Below are 8,146 nucleotides of genomic sequence, written 5' to 3'. Positions count from 1 at the left end.
CCCAGCATCAGCTCACGTCAGCTTCATTCAGTTTCACAACAAGCAAGGCACCGCAGCAAAGCAAGGCTGTCCCACTCCTCCCTGACAAAACTTCAGCACAAGGCTTGCTGCCGGCCAAGTGTGCCCAGGTCCTGCTCTCTCTCCCCTTGGAGGAGCACAGGAAGGGATAAGGCCAGCATCAGAGCCAAACACAGGCAGAAGCAGCTCTGTGCTTTGATACTGTGGTGTAGAGGAGCTGTCTGGATATAAATGGATATAAATGTCTACAACTTAATGATGGAGATTGACAGGGTTGAGTGTTTGTGGGTAAGAAACAAGGGGAAGACCAACAAAGCATACATCATAGTGGGAGTTTGTTACAGACAGCTCAGTCAAGATGACGAGACTGATGAAGTACCCTATAAGCAGTTGGGAGAGGTTTTGAGGTCACTACCTCTTGTTCTGGTGGGTGACTTCAACTTCCCAGATGTGTGCTGAACCCAGAGGTGCTCTGAGTGTGTGGAAGATAACTTCCTGAAGCAGCTGAGGAAGGAGCCAACTAGAGAGGCTGCCCTCCAGAACCTGCTTCTTGTAGGAGATGTAACAGCAGGAGGCCATCTTGGGCTATGTGATCAAGAAATAACAATTTTTGACTCTCAGAGAAGTAAGGAGGGGGTTTAGCAGAACTGCCACCTTGGACTTCCCTAGGGCAGACTTTGGCCTTTTTAGGAAACTGATTGTTGGTGCTCCTCGGGAGGCCCTCCTAAGGACGAAGGTGTTGAGGAAGGCTGGGCACAATTCAAGACGGAAATCTTAGAAGTACAGAAACAGGCCACCCCATGTACAGAAAGAAAGGCCAGTGGGGAAGAAGGCTGCCTGGCTGAATGGAGAGCTTTGGCTGAAACTCGGGAACAAAAGGAGAGTTTATGGCCTTTGGAAAAGGGAATGGGCCACTCAGGGGGAATACAAAGATACAAGGAAGCTGTGCAGGGAGAAAATCAGAAGGGCCAAAGCCCAGCTGCAACTCAATCTAGCTCTTGCCATAAAAGATAATAAAAAATACATCTATAAATATATAAAGAACGAAAGGAGGACTGGAAAGAATCTTCATCCTTTATTGGATGCAGGGGAAAACATAGCAACTAAGGATGAGGAAAAGGCAGAGGTGCTTAATGTCTTCTTTGCCTCAGTTTCTAATAGCAGGACTAGCTGTTTGCTGGATAGCCAGACCCTCAAGCTGGAAGACAGACATGAGGAACAGATGGAGACCTCCATATCCAAGTGGAAATGGTGAGTGACCTGCTGGGCCACCTAGACCCAAGTCTATGGAGCCAGACACCCAAGCGTGCTGAAGGGATTGGCAGATGTGCTTACCCAGCCATTCGCTGTGATCTATCAGAGCTCCTGGCTAACCACTGAAGTCCCAACAGACTGAAGATTAACAAATGTGATGCCCATCTACAAGAATGGCCAGAAGGAGGATCTGGGAAACTACAGACTTGTCAGTCTGACCTCAGTGCTAGGGAAGATCATGGAATAAATCATCTTGAGTGCCAAACCACACCATTTATAGGACATCAGGTGATATAGGTGATCAGGCCCAGGCAGCACAGGTTCATGAATGCTTAAGGAACCTCATCTCCTTCTACAAGAAGATGACCCACTTAGAATCATAGAATCAATAAGGTTGGAAAAGACCTCAGAGATCAGCAAGTCCAACCTGTCACCCAACACCTCATGACTAGTAAACCATGGCTTCAAGTGCCATGTCCAATCCCTTTTTGAACACCTCCATGGAGGATGAATCTACCACCTTCCTGGGCAGCGCATTCCAATGGCCAACCTCTCTTTCTGGGCAGACTTTCTTCCTAACATCCAGCCTAAACCTCCCCTGCTGCAGCTTGAGACTGTGTCCTCTTGTTCTGGGTGCCTGGGAGAAGAGACCAACCCCCACCTGGCTACAGCCTCCCTTCAGGGAGCTGTAGAGAGCAAGAAGGTCTCCCCGAGCCTCCTCCTCTGCAGGCTAAACAATCCCAGCTCACTTGGTAGATGAAGGCAAGGCTGTAGAAGTTTTTTAGGTGGGAAGCCTTTGATACTGTTCTCTACAACATCCTCATGAAAATTCTGGCTGCCCTAGACCTGAACAGGCATACACTCTGCTGGATCAAACACTGCCTGGAGGGCTGAGCCCAGAAAGTGGTAGTGAATGGAGTTAGATCCATTTGTTCACAAGTGGTGGTTCCCAGGGCTCAGTGTTGGGGCCACTCCTGTTTAATATCTTTATCAGTGATCTTGACAAAGGAGATTGGAAATACCCTCAGTAAGTTGGCAGACAACATCAAGTTAGGTGTGAATGTTGATCTGCTGGAGGGTGTCATGACCTGGTGTCCTGAGCCAGGCCTGGGCAGCAGGGTGGGAGCAGGCTCTGTGTGCGTGTGTGTGTGTGGTGAGTTAGGTTTAGTAGATTCAATGAAAGCTCTTAAAGATGCTTGGTTGGACTAGAGCAGAGGGGAAATGGGAAGAAAAAGGAAAGCGGGGGGGGGGGGGGGGGAACCTATATAAAATATATAGAGAGAGTGAGAGAAAGTGAGTTAAGAAAAAAAAAAGCCAGACATCCCCACTCCTTGGAACCAGTGATGTTTTCACAGGCATAATCCAAGTTCTTCAGTGGCAGGTGTCCATCCCAGCAAAGTCTTCTGTGGTAGATGCAACATGTGGACTCTGGAAGTTGTGGTCCTTTTGGCAGGGGTGGGGGTTAGGGAGAAAGTGTCTCCAAATCACAGAGGTGTGCATGAGTGAGGTGTGCATTCCAGTGCAGTGTCTGGTGCTGCAGTGGCCCTGGTAGAGTTAGGTAATGGTTGGACTTGATGACCTTAATGGTCTTTTCCAACCATAGTGATTCTGTGCTTCTGCCTCTGAACCTTGAGCTCACTGTCAGGGATGCTGTGGGAAGGGAGGGAATCTGCCCTTGGCCAGACATGCTGAGGTACAGGGCAGGTGGGAAGGTTGCCTAGCCGTGACAGGGTGTTAATTAAAAATAGTAATAAAGGTGACAGCAGCAGCACCCACTCCTCAGAGGGGATGGCATTGCTCAGCTCATCACACAGCTGCCCTAACCCACCCAAAACATGCCCAGCCGAGCAGAGGGACAGGGAATGTCCCATTCAGCCACTGCAGGCACAGGGATGCGTGAAAGACCCATGTGAGTCTCAAAGCCAGCAGAGCTGCCAGTCCTCTGCATTTCCCAGGACCTTTCATATGGGCTGAGATCTACCTTTGTAGCCTGACCCAGAAAACTGTTGCTCCCTCCCTTCCTCCCCTCTGCTGTGCCAGTATGTGCCACATGCCCTCCATCCTAGAGGCAGGTGGATTTCTGTGTCAGACCTGCTACCTGCTCCTTCTGGACCTTGCATGATGGGGTGAGAGTTCAGGGATGGAAAACCTGTGCTTGAACCAACCGTTTGTGCTGTACCTCTGTGTCTCCTTGCAGGGGTAATATTTACACTCCTTTGTGAAACACCCTGGCCCTCTAGAAGTAGTGCTACTCAGGACTGAGGTGCTAAAACAAAATAAATAGGTAAGGAGAACAGTAAACTAGCCTGCAGACATGCTGACAGGTTCAAGTGCTCATTCAGATAAACATCTCCTGCCAGCTTCTTGGACTTCTTGCAGGTGAAAGACCTGCCAACCAGTTGGGTGTATGAACAGACCCAAATCAAGGCAGATGCTCCAGCTGCAGGCCTCAAGGCACCACCTGTACATGGCCACCAAAGTCTGTCTGGCTGCTTTGGGGAGACACACCTTTCCTTGCAGAGTGACCCTCACTGCAGGCAAGACAGGCACTGCAGCAGCGGTCTGTGTGCTCAGACATGCATTGCCTGCTTGCCAGCTGTGAGGGATCACCCTTAGCTCCTCATTACCTCCATGGGCTGCTTTCTCCCATCATGAATGCTGTCACTATTTGTTTTGCTACTGAGGCCAACAGGAACTGCATGGCTCTGGTGTGACAGCTCTTTCACCTGCTTCCCCACAGAGCTCAGCTGGAAATGAGGTGTAGGGAGTCTCGTAACGCCAGGGGCTGAGGCTGGTGAGACAGCTTGCTGCTGCAGGAGCAGCTGCTTTATTAATGAGGGAGCTGAGCTGCCCCTCTCAAGCCTGCCTGCACAGCAAGGACATCCCTCACTTTCTTCCGTGTAGACATGGTCACTAAATGCATTCCCCCCACCTCTCCCCCCTCTCTGAGTTTATTAACAGTGCATAAAGAAGCAGTCTGACACTTGAGGCCAGCACCTGACCCAACACATTACTTATTTTCCCAACAAACCCAAAAGGACCACCATGATAACTAAAGAGTCTGAGTTTCCCAGTCTACGCTCATTTTCCATGTAACCTGCCATGCTCCTTCATTCAGGGATGGATGTACCATATTGAGCCCCTTTTGAACTACTCATCTCTTGCCAGGTGCTTGGCAGTGCAGCCATCCGCCGCCAGCTGCCCCCTGGCAGGAGGGTAGCTCCCTGTGGCTTTCACCAGCTGAACACTGCTGCATAAGATGAAAAAGCAGGGACCCGCTCTCCTCAGAGCAGATCAGCCACACTTAGTGCTTTGGTGTGCAGGGCTGTGCTTCCCTGCTCAGCCCCAGACCATCTGTGCACCCTCCAGATCAGGGAGTGACAGGTCCCCACTGCTCTTACCTTTGCACAGCTCAAACTCTGCACTTCATCAGCAGGACACTCCTCCTGACAAAGCTCTTGGCAGGCCCCTGTTATTTCAGCTAAGGCTCATCAACCATCCTTCTGTCACTAAATGCCTTCTTATGTGCAATTAATGGTCTGCCTGAGAGCAGCTACAAAGTCGTTTTCCCTGTGAAACTGAGGTGGGTTGAAGTTTCCCCCAGCATTAACTTTAGCCAGACTAACTCAGTTAGAAGCAAATGGAGCTGTATTTACAAGCAAAAACTACACTCTGCAGTGGAATGCAATGAATGTGTACAAAATATACAGGAGTTACAATATTACACAGATACTTACAATTAATAAACAGCACAAGGACCCCCCTGGCCAAAGACCAGGGGAAGCTACCAGCTTCTCCCTCCCTGCCTTCCCCTTACCCCCCTGTACAAAAGGGGGGTAGGAGAAGTTAGAGAAAGGAGCGGAGAAGTTGGAGAAAAGAGCAGAGAAGTTACACTTAGCCAAGGCCAGCCAGAGCACTGCTCAGAAGACAGAATTAACCAGGATGGAAATGACCTTCGAGAACATTGAGTCCAACCTATCACCCAACACCATCTAATCAACTAAACCATGGCACCAAGTGCCTCATCCAGTCTCCTCTTAAGCACCTTCAGTGATGGTGACTCCACCACTTCCCAGGTCAGCCCATTCCAATGGCCAATCTCTCTTTCTGGGAGGTGGATTGCAGCAAGATAAAACTCCAAGTAGAATTATAGATTCATAGAATCAATAAGGTTGGAAAAGACCTCAGAGATCATCAAGTCCAACCTGTCACCCAACACCTCATGACTGACTAAGCCATGGCTTCAAGTGCCATGTCCAATCCCCTCTTAAACACCTCCAGGGACAGGGACTCCACCACCTCCCTGGGCAGCACATTCCAATGGTCAATTACTCTCTCAGTGAAGAACTTTCTCCTCACCTCCAGCCTAAACCTCCCCTGGCACAGCTTGAAACTGTGTCCTCTTGTTCTGGTGCTGGTTGCCTGGGAGAAGAGACCAACCCCCACCTGGCTACAACCTCCCTTCAGGGAGCTGTAGAGAGCAACAAGAGAAGCTAAGGGAAAGCAGTGTTAGTCATATTTCAAGGTCAGCCAGAAGCGTTATCTCCTCCCAGGCAAAGCAGAACAGCCAAGACCAGAGAAGAAGAGAAAAGGAATGATAAGTGAAGAGTTGTTATGGTACAGCTCCTTTTACCCCAGACGTTTACCCAATGAATTTGTTTAGAATGATCTTTTGTTTTCCTGTTTACACTCAATAGTGATTGGTTTATATTTTTCTACTTTTCTGCTCGAAATCTGCAGCTAAATTTTAAAGGCACAGCCTAAAACCACCACAGAACCGAGGGAGGCAGCTGGGTTACTTCTAGTGACTCTCTCATGCTGCCAGCATCATTACTGAGCGCAGCTGTGTGAGTGAGAGAGGAAAGGAGAGCAGGCAGAGAAGATGAAGCAAAGGCCTTGTCTACAAACAGTTCTGCTTTCAAACGTCTCCAGGCAGTGTAGCTCCAGCCCTGCCCTACACAGATAGGTCTTTACCTTTTCTTTCTTTATTTATTATTAATAATACAACAAGAGGGAGGAGAGATAAGTGCACACTGACAATGGGGGCTGAAACAGCTAATTTGACTGTAGCCAAACTGCACTAAGATGTGCAAAGCAAGGGAATGATTTCCTCTCTCTGATCTCTCAAAGATCATCCTCTGAGATGTCACAATCGCTTTTGAAAACAGTCTGATGGTACTTGAAGTCGTTGTCCCTTGACAATTAACCTGTGTCACACAGAATCACCAAGGTTGGAAGAGACCTCAAAGATCACCAAATCCAACCTGTCACCGCAGACCTCATGACTGAACCATGGCATCAAGTGCCATGTCCAATCCCCTCTTGAACACCTCCAGGGATAGTGACTCCACCACCTCCCTGGGCAGCACATTCCAATGGTGAACAACTCTTGCGGTGAAGAACTTCCTCCTCACCTCCAGCCTAAACCTCCCCTGGCACAGCTTGAAACTGTGTCCTCTTGTTCTGGTGCTGGTTGCCTGGGAGAAGAGACCAACCCCCACATGGCTACAACCACCCTTCAGGTAGTTGTAGAGAGCAATGAGGTCACCCCTGAGCCTCCTCTTCTTCAGGCTAAGCAACCCCAGCTCCCTCAGCCTTTCCTCACAGGGCTGTGCTCCAGACCTCTCCCCAGCCCCATTGCCCTTCTCTGGACACGTTCAAGTGTCTCAATGTCCTTAAATTGAGGGTCCCAGAACTGGACACAGGACTCAAGGTGTGGCCTAACCAGTGCTGAGTACAGGGGCAAAATGACTTCGCTGCTCCTGATGGCCACGCTGTTCCTGATGCATGCTGGGATGCCATTGCACAGTCTTCATGGCTTCTTGCTGCAGTACAGGTATGTGTTTTGAGCCATTAGCAGACAATTCATGTACACAACTGAAAGCAAAAGCTAGGTAGCAGAGAGTTCCTAAGCCATTCCCAGACAAAAGTACACTGGTCTCATTGGAGCGTGGCACTGGATTAATCTGCCTATAGTGATGCCTTGTTACCAAAAATAAGAGAGTTACAGCTGGCATTTATGCAATCAACTCTTCCACTGTGCTACAGCAGTTCCTGAGGACTGAATGCTAGGGAATTTGGGGAAGCTTATTTAGAAAAACAAACAAGCAGTGTTTCATGTATTTTAAGTCCCTCTGCCTTATTATCTCTGTGCAGAAAGTCTGGTGCCCTTCTACCACTGGACATCTGCTTTTGGGATTTATTTAGGGTAGGAAGTACAAAAGAAATAGATACATAAATGTGGGGGGCAAATTAACCTCTGAGTGAAATGGACCAAAGACCTTTGCAATTAGGGGCAAGGCAATTGGTTGGGTTAATTACTAATGATCCAAGCCAGAATTCATGGATGAACCCTAGCAGGATGCCAGGATGGCATTGGCCTTCTTGGCCACCTGGGCACACTGCTGGCTCATGTTCAGCCTACTCTCAACCAGTCCCCCCAGGTCCCTTTCTGCCTGGCTGCTCTCCAGCCACTCTGACCCCAACCTGTAGCACTCCATGGGGTGATTGTGGCCAAAGTGCAGCACCCACCACTTGGATTTGTTGAATGCCATCCTGTTGGACTCTGCCCATCTGTCCAGCCTGGCAAGGTCCCTCTGCAGAGGTCTTCTACCCTCTAACAGATCAACTCCTGCCCCCAGCTTGGTGTCATCTGCAAATTTACTGATGATGGACTCAATCCCCTCATCCAGATCATCAATAAAGATATCGAACAAGATCCCTGAGGGACACCACTGGTGCCTGGCTGCCAGCTGGATGTCGCACCATTCACCACCACTCTCCAGGCTCAGCCCTCCAGCCAGTTTCTAACCCAGCTCAGAGTGCTGCTGTCCAAGCCAGGAGCTGACAGCTTGGCCAGGAGTTTGCTGTGGGG

The sequence above is a fragment of the Melanerpes formicivorus genome, unplaced genomic scaffold, assembly GCF_026170545.1.
Source record: "Melanerpes formicivorus ecotype bairdi unplaced genomic scaffold, bMelFor1.0.p_v2 SCAF_11, whole genome shotgun sequence".
Taxonomy (NCBI): Eukaryota; Metazoa; Chordata; class Aves; order Piciformes; family Picidae; genus Melanerpes; species Melanerpes formicivorus.
Note: the sequence above shows the minus strand (reverse complement) of the source record.